The following is a 20,190-nucleotide window of genomic DNA, read 5'->3' as shown; positions in this document are numbered from 1 at the left end:
GTGATCTGGTCCTGGGGATGCCAGGGCAGGGTGCCATCCCTCATCCCACCCCCTTTGCAATGTCCCCAAGCCCTTGGGCAGGGATCCCAACCCCAGCTGCTCTGGGGGATCCATCGTGGGGACTCCTGTCCCCACTGTTCCTCTGGGGGGGCCTCTGGGTGCTGGCAGTTGGTGTCTGTGCCTTCAGCCTCTGCTGGCCCCCGGCCACTCAGCCCCTGCACATTCCTCCAGGTATCACTGTGCCATGCTGCCATGCCCAGGGACCAATTTAGGCTGGAAGGAAGGTGTGTATCTGTAACGGGCAGTTAATGGTGAGGGTAATCAATCACAGCAGCAGATTAGTGAGGGACATGATGGATTTCCTGATTCCGACACCTTTAAATCACAGTTTCTCCTTCCAGAACTGCTGGGGCTGAGCCAGAAGGGATGGGCTCGGTGATGCATCACCCAGTCAAACCTCCCCACGAACCGGTGCCGTGCTGGGAGCCCCCATTCACATTCTCCCCATCCACACCCACCTGCCAGGGGGTACCAGGGCTCTCCTGCCCTGGGAGAGGGCAGCAGCTGGAGGAGAAACTCTCCCTGCAGGGGGGGCTTTGATTGCTTCCTCCTGATTTATATTTTGAGAACGTTTCAATGGATCAAGGTGTCAGATCTGTAGTCCTGGCAGCAAACACTATTTTCTTTTAATAAAGAGAGAGCAGCAGGTCATCTCATCTGCTGTACCTGCTCTGCTCCTCCTGCGGGGAGGTAGGGCTGCCCTTCCCAGCACCAGCACCTCTCCTCTCCTTTCAGAGAGGCTGTGACTCCCTATCCCCCTCACCCGGCAGGCAGCAGCTTCCCAGCACAGCTCGTCCCCTGCAGCTTGTGAGAATCCACACCCTCCTACATGTTCCTAAGGGTGTTTGCTTCTCCAGAGCTGCTCCTCACCACCACGGCCCCACAAAAGCCCCGACGGCTGCTCCCAAGCTGCTCCCCACGACAGACGTGTCATGAGTGGCTTCACCATCAAGGCAGTAGTCTACAAAGGGATCCAAAGCCATGCCTTTCACTTTGCTTTTGGCTCCCAAGCCTGCCAGCCTGCCTTGGCTCACAGGCAGAGCCTGTCTCCAGCCACCAGCGCCAGACACTCCTCGCTGGCTGCCAGCGCAAGGCAGAACCCTCGGCGGCCGCAGGCAGCGGGGACCACGGGCTCCCGGTGCGGGCCGGGCCGGGGGCACAGCTGGAGCAGCTGGCAGGTGCGGGCCGGGCCGGGGGCACAGCTGGAGCAGCTGGCAGGCAGCGGGAGCTGCCGTGGGAGCCCCAGCACGGCTGCGCCTGCGGGGGCCTTGGGCTGGCGCAGAGAATCGCTGCATGCTGGGGAAGGAAGGAGAAGGCTCCTCCTGAGCACATCCAAACTCGTCCTGAAAAACCAGCCCTGCTGCAGCAGTCTGGGCTCTTCCAGGACAAAGTGTGCAGGAGAAGGAAGCAGCACAGGAAGGTGAAGTGAAAGTTAATATAGGTGCATAAACTAACTCTGACACCACACGGGGAGGATGCAGGAAAGCGTAATGCCAGAAAGGACTGAGGTCAAAAAAGGGGTTTTCTTCTGAAAAGCAAAGTTCACCAGTACTTTTTCCAAAGCACTTGGAAAACCTGAGCATATCAGGACTCCCTCAGGGCATTCCCTCCCAACCTCTGGCATCCCTCCATGGGTAACAGACAAAGGGCATGCACACTGATGAATCCCATGCTGAAGAGCATTTTGATGCTGCTGTTTTGCCAGCACTGAGATCACTACAGTGGGGCCAGCTGTGGGAGGTAGGGCTGCAGGCAGCATCCCCTGCCAACATCCCCAGGGCCTGACACCCATCAGCATTTCGTTCTAGCCAGGTGATCCCAGTCAGCATTAAAGCCATACTTTGGCATTTTTTAGCTGCTGCTGCTGAAAGAAATCACTCTGTGCATAATATGGCAGAGCTGGGTGCCTGTGCTGCCTTCCCCATGCCCAGGCGAGGGAGAGAAGGGCTGCGAGTGTGCAGAGAGATTCCTCATGACTACAAGTTCTGCCTCTTGGGGCACTCACATTCAGCAAAAAAATAGGGGAGGGAAAGAACATGTTTACAAATCTATATATTCATACCTATATGTATGTCATTGTGCTAAGTCATAGTGGGATAAAGTGGATTGGCTACAGTCTTGACGTGCTAAAATTAGGTTTTATGTAAAATAAGTATTTGCTTCATGTAGGGTATGTTGGTATTAAGATTTATTTTCACCCTGACTTATATTACAGCTTGGTATGATTGGGCAAAGCCCAGGGCACATGCATATCGTTTCCATTCACAATTTCTACATGGATTCATGACCTAGCAAGCTGAATTGCCTTGCAATCTTTTTTCCACTGCAGAAAGCTTAATAACCATATCAGTCTTAGAGCAGAAAGAGACCTCATGTATTTGCTCTGCAAGAAGAGCTCTTGAACGGAGTTATAGGAGGCAGGGAAAGCATCACACCAACTCCCTAACACCCATTGCCCATGTGGACTCATTTCCCAGGCAGGTGTCTGTGGGACTAACAGTGGATGCCAGGGCAGTAAATGTTAGTGGAGCGCTTGCATAAACTCCAGGGCAGCCCCAGAAAAAAAAAAAAAAAAAATCCAATGAGTTTGTTTACTTCAACTGATTAACCAAATGGCTTTGGCAAAGGCAGTTTACTGTTGTGAAGAAAGCATAAATTGAATGCTTACAGATGTGGGCACGAGGGCCCTGTGCTCCTGCAGCCATAGAAATAGCTACCATCAACAGGTAGAAACAGGGAGTTAAAGAATGACTTTTATGTGCCCTGGGGCTTTCCTGCGGAACCTCCCCTCCCTGCGGGGGAGCAGGTAGAGCTCAGAGGTGCCGGGGACACAGCGTTTTTTTCATGGAAACAAAGGTCCATCCCTAACAGCAGCCAGGGAACTGAGGCTGCCGGTGGGGAGCAAGGAGAGGAGATGAGAATAGGGTGGGAAGAAGCACCTGCTTATCTGCACAGGATGGGAAAACAGGCACAGTTTGGCTCCTGCTGCAGAGGAGCAGGGGTGAGAGGAAAGGCACAGCATGCTCCGAGACGCTGCTGAGAAACAGCCCCTTCCAGAGACCTCTGCTCACCCTGCAGAGAAAAAGCGCCTGCCTGCAGATGGGAGAGTCACAGTTAGTTTAGCAGAAGGAAGATGTGGGTTTATAGAAAGCTTTTCTGAGATGGGCAGAGAGATTCACAAAGGACTGGCTAAATCCCTGGGTTCCTTGGGTCAGGGCTGAGTTGTGACACCCTGATGCAAGTGAGAAGATGAAGATGTACTCACTGAGAGAGCCTGGCCTGGTGTTTGGAGGAACTGGGGTTACTGGCTCAGCTGAGACACCAGGTAGTTTTGTAATAAAAGCACACAGTGAGGGTTTGTTATGCATCTCCCTGAGAGTCATTTTTGAGTACTGCTGCTGGAGACAGCAATGCTGCTGGGAGAGTAAAAAGTTTGCAAGAGGCTGCTTTCCAGGTAGAGGCTGAGGTGCAGATGCTCACACCAGCTCTGTTTGGATGTGGTTGAAGAAGGCTTTTTATGTGCCAGTTCTAGAACTGACATGAGGATATTCTGCTTTTGTTTGCTTTTTAAGAAAGGATGTTATCAAAAAAAGCCAGCTGTAGAAAGTAAGCTTCTATTGGACACTTGTGGCTTCACCACTGGCTTCAGTATAATTCAACAGAAAGGTATGAAAAACAGGATGGTACGTGAGGGCTTCATCCTGAAGAGGAGAAAAGGGATGAAGGGACCTCCAGCCTTTTCCATGTGAGTACTTTTCTCCCCTTTGGCTTATTGCCCACTTTTCCAGGGAGATGCCAGAATGCAGCACCCAGGGCACCAAAGCTGTGGGCTCTACAACCTCAGAAGCCTTAGCCCACAAAGGTGCTATCTCCTGCCGTGGCCCCTTGCCCTCCTCCTGCTGTCCTGGAGCTGGGGGCTCCCTGCAGGACACTGCACCCTTGCTCCCAGCTCCACTAGAACACATAAGCACCGCTTCATTCCACACACGTGGCTTTTTAAAAACATCCATGGCATTCCCTCACAAGTGTCAGCATTGACCTTCACAGCTGCCATGGTGATGAGCACCACAGAGAAGCCTATAAATAACATCAATGTGCCACACACTGGCCCTTTTATGAGCCCCACTCTTTTTGATTTACTTATATGCGAGATGTTTTACAGGACAACCCAATTAAGCATGACAGACGGCTGACGATGAATTCCTGGTGATGACTCGCAAACACTTTGCTTTAAACCAAATAAAAGGATGCAGAAAACCAGTGGAAGATACTGGTGTGATTTTGTATTGCCCTACAACCTCTACAGCAACAGCCACTGGAGAACACCCCAGAGGAGGAGATGGGAGAGCTCACGAGGCTGCTCCAGGCTGGGGCAAGGGTCCCACAGGATTTCTAGGATGCTACAAGAATCCTGCAGCCTGGTTGCTCACATTTTGGTCTACAGCTCGACCTGAGCAGGTCACTGTGCTGTCAAACGCAGAAGTGTGCTCAGCCACCCTGTGCTGGACAGGGGCCATGAATTTGGTGGGAGGCCACCGTGGAACCGAAAGCTCAGGGGTGCTTTGGTGGCATCAGCACGCGCTCTGCATCGAAACTCCCTCGTTTCTCCTGCAGCCAGGCTGCTCACCCAGGCTTCCACCACCACTTCAACATGGGCACTCCTCACCCAGCAACCACCAAAAGCAATGCTCCACTTGGCAGTTTCATCTGACACTCTGCCATCCAAGTAGCATTTTCTGTATTCCAGATAAGCAACACAGATATGGAACAGGAGACCCAGGGCTCGCATGGCATGCCTCTCTCAGCCCCTGACACGTCACAGCTATCCTGGGAAAGCCTCTTCCACTCTCCAAACCCACTTCCATTTCCTCACCCAAACAAACAGCCGTGATAGAGCTACTCCAGCCCAACCATTTTCCCAGCTTGATGGCATCTTTCTTATGCTCTCCCTGTACACCACTGTACCTCTGGGTCAGGGGAGAGCATTCCCAGCAGATACAGGTGGAAAAAAGAGATTATTCACTGAAAAAATGACTAAGTTGCTTTCGGTGTTGCTCTCTGGGCAAGGCAGTGTCTGGATTCTGCCTGAGCTCTCTATGAGGCAGGGGCAACAAAGCCCCCATGGCATATGGGGAAAAATACCAGTTCCTCACTGACAAATAAACACAGCAGCATTTTTTTCCAGCTCTTTTTGGCTGGAGCCCAGAACTGGATTCAGGCCCAAATACCCATTTTTAGATTTTTGATACTGAATGATTTAATGATACTGAGGAAGGCAGGGGCCTCATGAAATCCCATTCAGCCATTTGAAAACCCAATTTCCTCACAGTTTTTCAAACAGAGAAAGTTTTGATCAGATGTGGTTTGATGTTGAGTTGACACCTGAACCCAGGTGGCTAGAAGGTTAATGAAGAGCAATGAGTCCCCACAGTCACCTAAACTACCCACACTCTGTGATTACTTGGCTTCAGGTTTATAAATTCTCCCCAAATCCACATTAAGGCTGTCAGTTCTCCCCTCCCATTCAGCATTTTCTCCTTTTAGGTCTGCAGCATTTTTCTCCACTCTTTATTCCCTTCTCCCTGCACAGTTTTATTTGCCTTTGCCAAGGAAATGGAACATAATGCAACTTTGCAAAGTTCTTTTGCAACTATAAATTTCCTATACTCCCCCTGCTAGACTTGGGTGTGAAGACGGAGTTCAAAGCAATGCTAGTCTCATTAAAATCCCGTGAATTTGACAAAAGATCTGTGTAGGACTGCAAGGATTCATTGCCAAAGCCTGCTTATCAAGAGGACAGAATTAATTATGAGGTTATGGGCCCCACCATGACCTCCACCACGAGTGAGGGAGGCACAAGCATTGCCCGAGGGGCACACAGTCCTACCTGAGGTGAAAAACCGTGCTGGTTATTAGTTTTGATGAGTAGTGTAACTGCAGAAAATGTGGGAAGATCAGAAAAGCCAAGAAATCACAGGAGGAACTAAAGACAACATGAGATTGATTTCTGTCAGGGAAATAAGAAGTGAACAAACCAGTGATTATATTGCTGTACCTTGCAGAGTCATGGGGAGGAGTGGAAGGAAGAGGCTCCTATTCCCAGAAAGCCCAGGGTGGGTTACTGCTGTGCTGTACACTGAAAACCAGCAGTCATACTCCCCCAAATTTAAGATAAATAAGGGGAACTCACACAAGAGTAAACAAGAAGCTGGGTATTTTGCAAACTGATTAAAAGAAAGCTTTAAAACAGCAGATCATAGCTCCACAGGTAAATAAATTATGTGGAAGCTGCCCAGGAAAACGATGTGCAGCAGCAGCAGAAACGTCAGTGGCACCCGGGTGAGCAGTACCAGGAGACTGAGGGCAAGGGGAGGTGCTGCTCAGCAGAGCCACGATGCAGCAGGTTCTCTGGGAAAAAAACAGGGAAGATGTTGCCAGCCAGGACCTTGCTCACAGAGGCAAACTTCAGCAGGAGCTTAAAATCCAGCCCCAGAAGAGGATCGCAAGGTCACAGCCCGCAGCAGGGAGCACTTGCTCAGACACAGAACTTGACCAGCCTCAGCGCGAGGTGCTGCTGGCACGTCTACAGGAATTTCCTTTGCTTTTTAAATGCAGCCATGCATGTCCACAAGGGTCAACCCCCACCTTGAATAACTCAAGAACTCAGGGCCTTTAATAATACTGTTCATTGCAGACTACAATTTAACCTCTCTGTGTAAATGACAGGCAAGGGCAAGGCGTGGCTCTGCTGATGGTGCAGCAATGAGCCCATGGGAAACAGAAAAGTCATCCCAGGGCAGCAGCAGTGGCAGCTGGAGCTCTTTGCTAATTGCTGAGGACAACCAGGGACCTGCCATTTGCTTGCTGCCTTGCTGTGTCTGCGTGTGGGAAGGGTGAGGGCACGCTTGCACTCTGCCTGGTTTGCAAACAGCACAGGGGGAAAAGTTCAGCTGGAACGCCTGAGCTGGAAAAAAGCCGCTACATATGAGAATTAGTAACACAGCTTTCTTCTTAACTGCAGCTACTAAAGACTCCAGAGATGTGTTTGCCTAAGCAGGTAATGCTCTGAGCCATTTAATGGTGCTGGCCCAAAAGCAGCTGCCAGGGGCCTGTAACATCTGGGGAGTGAGCAAGGCCAGAGTGTCTCTAGCACATTCAGCCCCTGCTCCCAGCTATTCCAGCAGGGTGCAAACACCAGGAATGTGACATGGCCTGAAAACACACACATCCCCATCTACTTGTGCAACAGCCAATGCAGCAGTGGGACATTGAGACACTTCTTTCTTTTGGGAGGCCAGAGTGTTTCTCTAACCCTTCTAGCCCTGAGAAGTCTGGATGCTTCCAAGGAGCTCATGTTTGTTCACTCCAGCCTCACAACCTGAGGAACCCACTCGAGGAGCCCAGGGAAGCTGAGGATTTGTTGTCTCCATGGGTGCAAGGACCTGGATCTGCTTCCAGATGCTCCCTCTGGAAAAAGGAAAAGGTGTGATAGGCGCATGCAAACCAACAAAGATTTCCTTATGTATCCCAAGCACCAAATCCACATTCAAAGCAGGCTCTCTGTGGATGCTCTGCACAGCTGGACTCTCACATGGGTTTGTCTGCAGAGCTCTCACAGTCTGAGACTCTGCTTTGCAGCCAGATTTTTGTATTCTGTGCTGATTTCCCAAGGGTCTTCATTTGGGCTTATCATCCCCACAGGGATCAATAGGACTGCAGCTGCTGTCCTAGCATCTGCAGCCAGCTCTGCTGAGCAGCAGTGTGGTCTGCTGGATAAAGCAGGGGCTGGGAGCCAGGAGCACTGAAAGCCATCTCAGCTCTGCCAGGAGCCTCTGCCAAGGGCTCAGTCAGGCTGATCAGTGTCTTCAGAGCCACGCAAGGCATGTCCCAGCCGGGCACTGGCATCGGTGACCTCGTGTCCTGATCACCAGGAGAGCACAGGCAGGTCCATCCCTTCCACATCCCATCCCAGCCCCTCCCTTGGCTCTGACTTGTGAAGCTCAGCGCTTAATGCCAACAGCATCCGTGGCCAGGATCAAGTCAGAGGAATGGAATTAAAATAGCCAGGGTGGGCCTACATTGTGGCAATGGGCAGGTAGCTATCTCCTCTACCCCAGCTCCGTATTTTAGGACAGGCCTGGGAAGGAGTCCTTCTGTAGAGAAGCCTGGTGGCTGCAGAGCCAAGCACTGCTCGCTAGCAGAGCCTTTCCAATCTCCCCGAGTGCTTCTGGCCTTTGCCAACCTCTTGGAATTCCTTGGAATTACAGGTCCAAGGAACAGCCATACCAGAGACCAGTAGCCACCTAAGGTGATGTGGACCATAACTCTGGGTTAAAATCTTTGATTAGCATCAGCTGTATTCCTTTTTGTGGTGATCCTGTGATCCACACTGATGCACACTTCACGGTTTGCCACCACCTTCTAAGGATCTATACTAATGCCTCCCTGTCCTGCTTCACTCTTCTCTCCACGTCACTGTGCTCAGAGGCATTCAGGCATGATTAGCAGCAGCAAAACTTTGTTACTTCAAGTCTATAAGGATGCCATCCTAGCCCCTTCAATCTGGAGGAGCTGGAACCACAAGAAAGTACCCTTGTCCCCCAGTCACTGCACACAGCCACAACAACATCACCTTGGGGTGCCACTGGAGCCAGGCCCACTGGGACATTTCCTTGCTACCATGCTCCTTCAGCTGTAATAACACTCCAGTGGAAAAGTTATGGAAGCACTTTGCCAGGTGCCTGTGTTTGCAGTGATGGATTCTGCATCTGGTTATTAACCTATTGCAAAAGCTCAGTGTTATCTTGCATGGAAGCAATATTAAGTTAAACAGCTGTTGATAACTTATCTCCCATTATCCACAACTTCATTCAAGGCCAATATTTGCTCACATCCCAGAAGCATTGCTGCATTCCCAATGGCCCTGTTTATGGAGTCAAATGAGAGCAATTTTTAATAGGTCTGAGGCACTCAGAGGACCATGTTACCCAATGCCTCCTAATCGTGCAACATGAGAAAACTCTGCAGGAGTTTTACGAGGCCTGGACATGGTGCACCATCTGCAGAGGAAAGCTAATCTGGACAGGGAAACCTACGTGGAAGAGGAAACCCAGCTTTGGGAGCATCTCCTGCAGCCACAAAGGTGCTGACCCAAATTCCCCACCGCCTGCATCCTGCACCGACCACTTGCCATGCTGCTGTTTCTCATCCTTCCTCCCTCAGAAGGCAGGTCAGCCATGGGCCAGCAGGTCCCAAAAGGTCCCAGCCACCAGTGTGACCCTTTCACTTCCCTTTTTCATCCTCTAAGTCGACCAAAGGATCAGAAGCGACATCCTCTGCCACTTCACTCAGTCACTCAGACTACTGTAGGTAGGTTACTCTTAGCTGAACAAAATAATTCCCTGGGTTTTCGTTGCGGTCCCTGTCAGGAGTGTGTCAGTGGTTTGCTTCACGGTATTTTTCCAGGGAGTCCATTCTCCTCTTTATTACTTTTGCTGATGCTATCACAGTGTGGCAAAGCCTTAGGCAGTCTTAGATCCCGCAGTGCTGGGCATGGCAGAAGCAATGATCAGAGAACAGAATTTGCATTCAAAAAAATTAAATCTCCACTGTATAACTTCTCCCACCACTATCAAAAGGACTGGGATGGAGACTGGGCATTCTGGGATGAGTTCCCAGGCATTTCCCACCCACACAGGCACTGCCACACGCTCAGCAGAGCTCCTGCTGTTCTTGCTTCAAGTTTTCAGGTGTGAAGGCAGTTTCCCAGTAAGCTGCACAGCCCGGGCTCCACTTACGACCTCTCCTCTCCACACCACCAATGATCCACACTGCAACGAGAAATCAGATTGTGGCAACTACTGGACTGTTTTATGGTGCCACTGGAGCTGGTGGAGTCAGCAGAGCTGAACCCTGCTCTGTGAGGAAGTGGCAGCCATTGGAATGGCCAAGGACTGGCAAGAGACTGTAGTTAAAGCCGAGTCTAAACTGCAAGTGGCAGGTACATTTTAAGTGTGTCCCTTGACTCAGTACCCAGCTGTGGTGAGTTTATAGCCTTTGATATTGTTACATTCATCATAAGGAATCTCCCAGTTCCTTGGAAATACAGCATCAAGCTCTCCAGGGCTGGTTTCAGTAGTTTTATTCCCAGGTAATAGCCCTCTCCTGCATTTATAGCTATGTCTAGACACATAGTAAGGAAGGTGCTATAAACGCTTGATGGAAAAACCCTGTCTACCTCCTAATTCCTGCATTTCACACCCCGAGCATGCACAGAGTACATGGTTGTAAAGCCTGTGCTCACACACCTTCCCATGCCACCAGCCCTGTGTGACAGCAGCTCACTGTCCCTAGCACAGGGACACAGCTGGCCCAGCCCAGAGGGTGGCAGGGGCAGGAGGCTGTTTGCTCAGGTCCTACGTTCTGCCTCAAGAAAATGGCCAGGTGAGAAGAAAAGAAGGAAGAGAGGCTGCAAATCCCCTTGGGAAGATGCAGCAAGAGCAGCCCTCGTGGCATTTCTAAGCACTGCCCTTCCAAGCACCAAGGCAGGACAGTGTGAAGAGGAAGAAATCAAACTGATTTGTAAACAAGAGGAAGGAGAGGATGCGTTTATTCCTTTTCTGGGGATGCTGATTCAATATTAATCAAAACCAAGAAAATCAACATATTGGAATGAAATCCTACAATGTTCAAGGTCTCTATGAATGTCAAAAAATCATTCATTAAGTTAAATACTGTGTTTAATGCACCCATAATTCCAGTTATACCTCATGTAGAGTCTGACTACCTGTTTTACACCTTCCCTGGGCACTGAAAACAACTGGGGCCTCTGAGCAGGGTGAGAGTGGTGAGGGTGAATACACGCTGAAGCCTGGGGATGACCCCGTGTCCCTGAGACAGGGCACAGCACGGGGAAGGAGAATGAAACCACAGCCCTGTGGAACATGATGGTGGTGCTGACCAGGACCAAGCACACATGGGAAGGGGCTTGGGATGGGGCTGATTAGCAACATCCCACCTCAGCCAAAACACAGAATCATAGAATCATTTAGACTGGAAAAAACTGCTAAGGTTGTAGCATCCAACCACTAACCTAGCACTGCCAAATTCACCACTAAATGACATCCCTAAGTGGCACATCTTTTAAATTCCTCCAGGGATGGTGACTCAAACACTTCCCTGGGTAGCATGTTCCAGAGTTTGACAATCTTCCATGAAGAAGTTTTCCCTAATATTCATCCCAAACCTCTCCTGGTGAACCTTGAGGCCATTTCCTCTTGCCCTGTCATATACTACCTGGAAGAACTGGGCAACACCCACCTTTTTAGAGCCTCTTTTCAGGTGGTTGTAGAGAGCTGTAAGGTCCCCCCTGAGCCCCCCAGCTCCAGCCTGAGCCCCCCAGCTCCCTCAGCCACTCCTCATCAGATTTGTGCTCCAGACTCTTCACCACCTTTGTTGTCCAGCACCTCAATGTCCTTCTTCAAGTGAGTGGCCCAAAAATGAACTCAGACAAAACAGAGAGGTAGTCAGGGACTGATGAGTGAGCTTGTGACCCACCTGGGGTGACTCTGCTGCCAGCAAAGGTGGTGGTGCCAGTTGTTGTCGACTGTTTTTCAGCTCTTATGTGTATTAATGCACTGCACAGCACTTGGAACCTTCAAGATAAAAGGTACTTTCACCATCACTTCAGTGGCTTGTTTCCTATTATAGGTCTGGTTTTGACACTCCCCCACCCTCTTATCTAACTTTCTCTACAAAGCTCTTCTCACTTTTTCATCTCTCTTCTGTGGTCCCTAGCCAGGGGAAAAAAAACAACAAAACAACAAAAACAATACCAACGTATTTGTTTCCTATTCGGAGAGCTTGAGCTTAGTCAGACAGTGATCTAGAGACGGGAGACTTTCACAAAGGTGACTCTGTAACAAAGAAATATGCGCACTTTGCTGTAAACTCCTCTCTTCAAAATGGCTTGGTACTTAAGGAAAAAAGGCCTTTGTTTTTTCTCTTTTTGTTTTTAACGAGCCTAGTGAATGTTTTAATTAAGTTGGATAGAAATTTTCACAGCGACTTGATGCGAAAATGGGAGCCTTTAAGAGTCGCCTTTGATGCTTGAGTTATGTTTTAAACACTTGATGAGTCCTGCAGAGCTGGTAATCCTTTTAGCATAGCTAATAGCTGTTGCTGAAGTGCTCCTGAAATCCTGTTTTCTTTCTGTCTTCCGGGCTGGAGGCTCCTCCAGAATGGCAGCAGTCCACCCTGGAGCTGTTGGCAGCTGCCAGACCCAGGAACCCGCACACCACTGAGGACACCTGAGGACCCCAGGGCTGGTGGATCTCTGAAGGCAGCCACGGGGGTCTTCCCACACACGTAACAGGGTGATGTTGGACAGCTCCAGGATCCCCCGGCAGGAACGCCACATCCCGATGGAATTTCAGAGTTGTGCCAGGGGGAGGTCAGAGGAGTTCATGAGACCCCTCCTCACCGTCACCCTCCTGCATGGGTCACCTGCAAGAACTGGTGCAGCAGGAGCTCAGGAATGAACCCCCGACCCTGCACTCAGCAGTGGAGCACACACTGCAGCCTTTGTGTGCCATCCTCTGCTGTGTTCACTGTAGCTACCTTAAAATAAGATTTTTCATTATCAAATATTTTGAGTTCAGCTCTCTCCAGATTTGGCAAGCCACCCTACACCTTGTAAACAGGCTTTCCTCTGCTCTCTAGCTCCGGATTTGCTTGAAGGATAGGTAGCAAACTGACTTTGGGGAAATGCAAATGCCTTCCACAAAGGATGCTGCAGGGAGAGATGAAAGCCAACTCCATTTGCATTAGTTCTGTAACTGGATGTTTTCCCTCTCCCGTTCAGACTGTAGTTCACACACACACACACACACACACACACACACACACACACACACACACATTTTTGCCACTGAGCTATTTGTCGTCAGCTGCTCCTCCCAGGAGTTTTGAAGAAATCCCCATTTACACACAAAGCTAGTTGTCAGGGCACCGGCAGCAAGCTGCACAGGCAGAAGGAGCATCCCGGGAGCTGGGATTCAGCAGAGCCCTGCTGTGGCCTTTTGGGCAAGTGCCACCTTGCTCTGTACCCCCGTGCACACCCCGAGCCTGCAGCAGCACCAGCAGGACCCTCCTGCCACCGCCCCCGGGCAGCATTGCTGTCAGAATAACTACAAGAAAACCAAGTTGATGATCTCCAACCCGGTGCACAGGCTGCGCTTTTAGGTGTTCCACAGCAAAATAGCAAGCTCTCAGTTTGTTAAAGCAGAGAAGCAGACACAGGAAAGCACTCTCTCTCTGGATCCATGGGCTAAAGAACAGAATGAGCAGGCTGTCTCACAGGTTGGTGTGTGTACAGGCACTCCTGGGGATGGATATTCACGCCACTGCTGCTGCTGCCTCTCCACAGCAAGGGCCCAGATCCGCCTCTGCGCTTCCTCTGAAGAGCTCCTTGGGCTGCCTGCAGGGCACAGCAAGGCACCCAGAGCCCCACGAGGACACGGGGAAGCAGCACTGGGGACTCGGTGCCAGACTCGAGCTCCAGCTGAGTTGCTGTGCCAAGCCATGCTCACTTCCCTCAGCGCATCACTCTGAGACCCTCCTCCACCATTTGCACAGCTTTCTGTATGTATTTCCCTTATTATTTTTTAAAGAGAGCAGAGGGATGCCTCTCTGGCAGCAACCAGAGGAGTTTAAGAGTAGTTATGCTCAGGCAGCCTTTGAAGCCACCGAGGTAAAGGGGATGGGGCTGGAGATCCTAGTAGTGCTAGCATCCTAACCAGAGGCGTTTCTGGCTTAAACAGTCAGCCAAACATCTTCTTTCATTCTGACAGCAAGAGCTTTGCATCGGGAAACAGATAAAAATACAGGGAAACTGATAAAAACCCAGTTTATATTCAGTCCCGTCTACTGTTGGTTGCGGCAAAACCCGTAGAGAGCCCTAAAACTGCAGAATCTGTGCTTATTTCACCTTACGTTAGCAATGCTCAGGAGAAGGGGATTTCTGAAGGAGGATTTTTACACGCAGTGATCAGACCCCCGTACTCACATACGTTCTTGCAGATAAACCCAGGCCACCCTTCGGTACACAACAGGCAGCTGGGAGAAAGCCCGGTGCAGCCTGTGATCCATGTCCACAGGGCACATCCCGCAGGCAGGATGCAGCCCCGCTCAGCATCAGGAGATCGAGGAGATGGGCAGATGGAGGAGCCGTGCAGGACCCGCGGGGCACAGCCAGCGTGGGAGGCATGGAGGGGATCCTGCCGGGACTGGGTGCCGCTGTACGTGAAGGTGGCTCACAGCTAGAGCCACCCAGGTTCCCGGCACAAACCACCACGGGACACCAAAATCCTCGTGCCAGCTGCCCGGCTGCCCGAGGAGGAGTGTGACAGCGGCATGTCCAGAGGGAAGATTCCAGGTGTGACACGTCCCCAGAGCAGGAGCACAGGAGTGGTGTCCCCAGGCGATGCGCTGGGCTGAGCACACCTTCCCTTCCGCAGGGCAGAGCCACAGATCGATACCCCACGCCCACGGGAAGTCACAGCTCAGCCGCACAGCCCGTCTGCACGGTCGATGGCGACAGTCTGCCACCGTGCAGGAAAAAGAGGGAAAAGGCTGCAAACAGGGATCTTCCACGCGCAGGGAAGCACCCCGGTAAAATCCGCACCCGATGGCCCCGGCAAGGCCGGACCCCCAGCAGCACCCATGGCCCTTGGGGCACATCGGGTCTGCGGCGGGCAGCGCCGCCGCGAGCGGGGTAGGAGAGGGAAAGTCCCGCTCAGAACATGTTCAGCACTCTCAGGGAAACCTGACCCCCTCCTCATGTCCCCGGCTGTGCTGCCTCTCCCGTGGGCTATGGCCCCTCTCCCTTACTCGCTTTCCGAGGCCGACTGAGAAGGGAACTCGTTCCCAAGGCGGAAACAGGAGCATCCCGAGCCTCCCGACACTCAGCCCTGCCACAAGGCTGGAAGGAGTCCGCGTTCCCTGTGGAGAACCGAGCTCCAAAGCGGTGCTCAGCCTCCAGCCGAGGCCTAGCGGGGAGCATCCCCAGGAGCGGGACGGGCCCCGCGGGGCGAGACACCCGCACCCTGAGCAGCAGCGGGCTCCGAGCATGTCCTTCGGGGCTCCCCCGTCCCACCGCTCCCTCCCGGGGCTCTCACCCCGAGGCCAGGTTCCCCGAAGCCAAGTTGATCCGAGAGCAACAGAACCTTCTCCGGCAGCAGCCCGAGGAGCCGACTCCGCTCTCTGCCCTGCCCGGGCCGCATCCCCCCGGTCCCGAGCGGGACCCCGGGCCGCGCCGCTGTCCCGCCGGGGGGCTCGGGGCTGCGGGCGCAGGGGGAGCGGAGGGGAGGACGACGGCGGGCGGGGGCGCGCAGCCGGGGCAGCCCCATCGCTGCAGCATCCGCTAGGGGAGCGGCGGGGCGGCGCAAACGGGGAGCCGGTGCCCGCTGGGACCGCAACGGGGGAAACTTGTGCCGCGTCCGGAGCCCGGCGAGACGATGCCGCGGCGGATGAGGGGGGATGCGCGGAGGGCACGGCGAGGCCCCCGGGTGCCCCCGGCAGTGCCTTACCTGCCGGGCCGCTCCGGAGGCTGCAGTCCGCGCCGTAAATCCGTGTGCCGGGTGCGGAGCCGGGTGCGGCGCCGGGCGGGCGGGCGGGTGCCCCCCCGGGGCCGAGGAGCCCCGGCCGCCCGGCGCTCAGCGCCGCCGCCCCGCCTCGCCGCCCGCCGCCCCGCCTCGCCGCATCGCCGCCGCTGCCGTCGGGGGATGCGGCCGCCCCGCCGCCGCTCGCCGCCCCGCGCCGGCCCCGCGCCGCGCTCCGCCGTCCGCGGGAGGCGCTGGGGGCGGGCGGGGGGCGGCGCGGCGAGGGGGCCGTGCCCGCCGCCCCTCCGCCCCGCGCCGCCGGCGCTGCGGGCACCGGCCGCCGCCGGGAGGGGCCGGCGGTACCCCCGGGCCGCCGCTCTGGCCGCCGCTCCGGCCGCAGCCCCGTCCCCCGGGATCCCCGACACCGGCAGCCGGGGGTTTCTCCACCGCCATCCTGCAGCCAGGGTCCCGCATCCCCGCTCTCGGCGTCCGGGAGCAAACCGGCCTCCGGGAACCCGTCCCTTTGTCGCTGGGTCAGGGACTCGTTCAAGACCAAGTCCCTGGGTCAGGGAACCCACCCCTGGGACCGAAGAGCGGCATCAAAATCCCAGACCCTTTGCCTCCTTCCTCCCGCCTCCATCGCTGCGCTGCTGTCAGTCCCTGAGCCCTGGAGTCCTCAGCGCCGACCTCTGGAGCCGACGCCGCTGGCAGAGCCCAGGACTCCTTGTCCCTACCCTGGGGAGCCCTCTGGTCATCTCCAGAGCCCAGGACACTGGAACTCTCCTGGCTGCGCCCGGGGTGTGGCTCAGCCAGGTCTGAGAGGAAATGGGAAAGAGGCTGCCCAGTCTTCTCCCGTCCCGCACAGCCCACGTCCTCACAGCAGAGAGCGCACGCCATCCCGCCGGCAGCACAAGTCAGGCTCATGCCCTGCCTCAGTACCCATTTTGCAGTGCCCCTCCTGCCCCAGCTCTGAACTTCCTACCTCTCCTAGCCCTGTCCAGGCACACGTACGATCCTTTTCCGGGAACATTGCTGCAGCAGCTCCAACCCCAGGGCACTGAAACCACCCTGTCATAAGTGGGCTTTGCGTGTGGGTGACTGGGATGGGAATAGATGCTGCAAGAAATCTCTTAACTCGTAGATTTTGGCTTTTGACAGCAGCATCTGAAGAGTGGTGAGCCCCGTCCTAGACATGTAGCCTCAGACAGAGTTTTCCTGGGGCGCAGAACTGGTGATCTAGGAGAAGTGACTCCTTGGTTGGCTGTCCTCATCACCGAAGATGTGCAGCACTGAGAACCGAGGAGCAGAGGGACACCAGGCTGAGCCCTGCTCGAAGGCTCACAGTGCTTCACTGGGCGGGAGCCATTTCACCTTCACACCCTGCAAAGGGAAGAATTGTCCCTTCAGGCAGGAATGGGGGACCCTTCTGGGATGCAGAATTGTCTGGCCCAGGGGCTCCCACTCCTCCCAAGCTGCAGCTGCCCCTGTCACAGCTGACTGCTTCAGCTCCCTGATGTGGCTACAGTTCTGGGATGCACTGGGATGCTAACTGGGGGGAGTGTTAGCAAACCCAGAGAAGCCAAGTGCTTCTGGAGGTAAAGCCTGGAGGCTGCTCTGCAGCAGGTCACCATGCAGAAGCTGGGTGTCTTTACAGCCTCTTGCCTGTAGTCAAAGCTGCTCCAGCTGAAATAACCCTGTGGAGTTATGAATGGGACTTTGTGAGAAGGGAGCCCTCCCAGGCAGTGGGATGAAAGCAGATTAAGGCTGCAAGTGTATTTAGATGAATATGAGCTTAATCCATTAACCAGATCAATCAAAGCTGCAAGTGATGCTTTTCTCCCTGGACTCTTGCTGTTCCTGTGCCTGTTCACTGCAGGAAAAGAAGCTCTGCCTGGCATGTACAGCAGCTTCCCTCCTACATCTGGACTCACTTTATCTGTGCAAGACAGCCACAAACCTAATTTCCAACCATATTAACAAGCAGCGCTGTAGATTGCCATGAGGGACCTGTGTCCATGCCAAGTATGGCAGGCAGGCCTCACTTCTGAGTTGGAGCACCAGTGTGGTTGGCATGGGAAGTCTTGCAAAGCAGGGCAATTTGGAGATATCTCTGTGCAGTTCTGGTCACTTATCACACTTATGCTGAATTATGCTTCACTTTTAGAGACTCTAATTGTGTTACTCCAGCGAGGCAAAGCCAGCTCTTATGCTAATTTGACTATTTGTTAGTCTCATAACCCTTACTTACATTTACTATGCAGCTTAATATTGTCAACATGCCTTAATTTTGGTGTGAGAGTGCTTTTATGGGGAATTATAACAGTAGAGGTTAAATTGCACAAATGCAACTTCCCAACAGGTCCATAACTGTGGAGTTTATAGCTGAAGAGATTTGTACATCATCATACCTGACCTTATGCAGACCGCTGGTTACTTCTGCATCAGGTTTTGTGTTTGACTTGGCCATATCTACTCATTTATTCAGCGAGGGGTGTTTCCAGATTACTTGTAAGCCCTGCTGAGCCCCCTGAGACCATGTCTCTCCATACCACAGGTCTACACTTCCTCACCTCCCAAGAGTGCTGAGTGACAGGAGACTTTACAGAGCAGGCAGCACACAGGGCATGAGCTCAGAGATCTTAACTGTGAGTGAGCACAGGGTCATTTGAGCCAGTGTAGAACAAGGTTTATGGATCTTAAGGGTCCCTGTTTGGAAATACACATTAGTTGGTTGTCTGTGTCATAAATCTCCCCATTTATCCTGCTCGAGCTGGATGAATAATTGGAGAGAGGTTTGTGGTTAATTGATTTGCTGATCAGTGGAAAGAAATCATGAATAATTTATTAGATGAATATTCCTCACCCGTCCATAAAGCTGGTCAGTTACTGAAAATAATTCGTTGCAAACACTCAGTTTTTCAGCCAATGGCTTTGTTCATTTGCAAAACACTTCAGACTTCTCACCCTCCAGAGCCGGTCCCCATGGATTTCTCCTGGGCTCCAGGAGACAGAGGCTGTTCTTCAAAGCAGCCTGAGGACTTCACCATGGCTGGTCTGTCCATCCACTCCTTCACAGTTCACATTGCAAAACTCTCTTTTCCTCCCCATGTCTTTGCAGGCACAGATCATCCAGGCTGCACAGGACTTTCCAAGGGGGAGTTTACTGACACCCACCACTTGGGATCAAGGCATTGAGCAGTTTTGCCAGTGGAAGGGGAGGATGCAGGTGCAAGTGTCTGTGACACTGTCAGCTATGACACCATCAGCTCCTGGCTCTTTCTGCGCAGCAGTTCTGCTGTCTTGGATGAGTCTCACACAAGGTGGGACCCATGAAGCCAACCTTTGGAGCAGAGGTGCTGCCTCTCACACAGCTGGGCCAGCTAAGGGACAGAATAGACAGAGCAAAGGGCTGGGACAGGCTCAACAGAGGAGGAACATCCTACACCAGCCAAGCCCTAATTCCTTTTTCTAAGCATAAACCCTTAAGCAGGCCACTCAAGCATGTCATTTTTCCTGTACCTGCACAAGTCCTGGTCCTTCCTTTGCAGACATCCTTGCAGGACCTGGCACAGTAATCAGGCAAGACCTGCACGGCTGCTTCTTCTGGGTGCTAAAAAAAAAAAAAAAAAAGTGTTTGGTTTCTCTAAAATGCTTCTTGATGTTATTTGCCTCCTAGAAGAAATCCTATCAGCTTCTCATGTGGTTCTCAGATGTGGTGGTGGCAGCTCTCCTCCCTCCTCTTTTTTCACCCCACAGCAACACACAGCCACCCTCCCCGTTGAATTAACATCATCTTTCCTCTGCAATATCGTCTGGGAGTGACTTTTTTGGCTCAAAATCGCAAATTTGTTCTCTCCCGTGCTGGGGATTCCGAGTAGCAGGAGTCAGGATCTGTCGGGAGCATATGCAATCCTGTGCCAAGCTGCACTTGTTTGGGAATGAGGATCTCCTCTTCCCGTGGAGCCGGGGGCGATGCAGGAGCCCCTACAGAAGTCCTGCTGTGTTTAAGCTTAATGGGATAGGATACTACGAGCACATCAGCGGTCCCTGACGAGGCGGGGAGAGCTTCCTCCCCATGGGAACCCCATGAGTTTGTGCCAGCATCCGCAAGCCTTGTGTGGTTTGGGGGAGTGATTTTTGTGGGAGCTCAGCAGCCTGCCAGCCTGGAGTGGTGAATGCCCTGGGAGCTGAGCTGGCTCTGCTGCTGCGGGAGCCTCGGAGGACTGTGCCCGCCCGCTCGGCAGGAAGTTCACAGCCTGGCACCGCGGGGCTAATTTCATTATGCAATATTTGGAGCCAGAGTCAGGACTTTAATTATGTCTTTCCTCTCCTTGCTGGCTCTCAGCAAAGTCACGTCTGCGCTGCTCTGTGCGATGCTCAGCCGCGCCTGTGAGAAAGTGGGGTCGTTGCCCAGCGGGGAGCTGGGGATGGAGGCTGCACATCCAAGGAAGGGTCTTTGCGGTTGCAGTCCCTGCTTTGGGTGCTTACCCGGTCACTGGTCGCTGTTGCCGGACTGGGAATTCGCATGTGG

General features: G+C 53.1%; 1 protein-coding gene across 2 annotated transcripts in view; it reads right to left on the bottom strand.

Annotated features, from left to right (window-relative positions):
* Positions 1–15,804, bottom strand: part of TMEM121 (transmembrane protein 121) — a 41,716-nt gene extending 25,912 nt beyond the window's left edge. The window contains exon 1 of one of the 2 annotated variants that reach the window (XM_085586907.1): positions 15,648–15,804. The gene's annotated coding sequence lies outside the window, so the exon portion shown is untranslated. Of the gene's footprint in view, positions 1–15,236; positions 15,257–15,647 lie in introns of those variants that run through there. The other variant, XM_085586908.1, reaches the window with a different exon arrangement.
* Positions 15,805–20,190: the final 4,386 nt, after the last annotated feature.

Source organism: Lonchura striata, chromosome 8, assembly GCF_050655825.1.
Source record: "Lonchura striata isolate lonStrDom1 chromosome 8, ASM5065582v1, whole genome shotgun sequence".
In the NCBI taxonomy this organism is placed as follows: domain Eukaryota; kingdom Metazoa; phylum Chordata; class Aves; order Passeriformes; family Estrildidae; genus Lonchura; species Lonchura striata.
The sequence above is the reverse complement of the archived record's forward strand: the minus strand, read 5'-3'. Positions and strand labels throughout refer to the sequence as shown.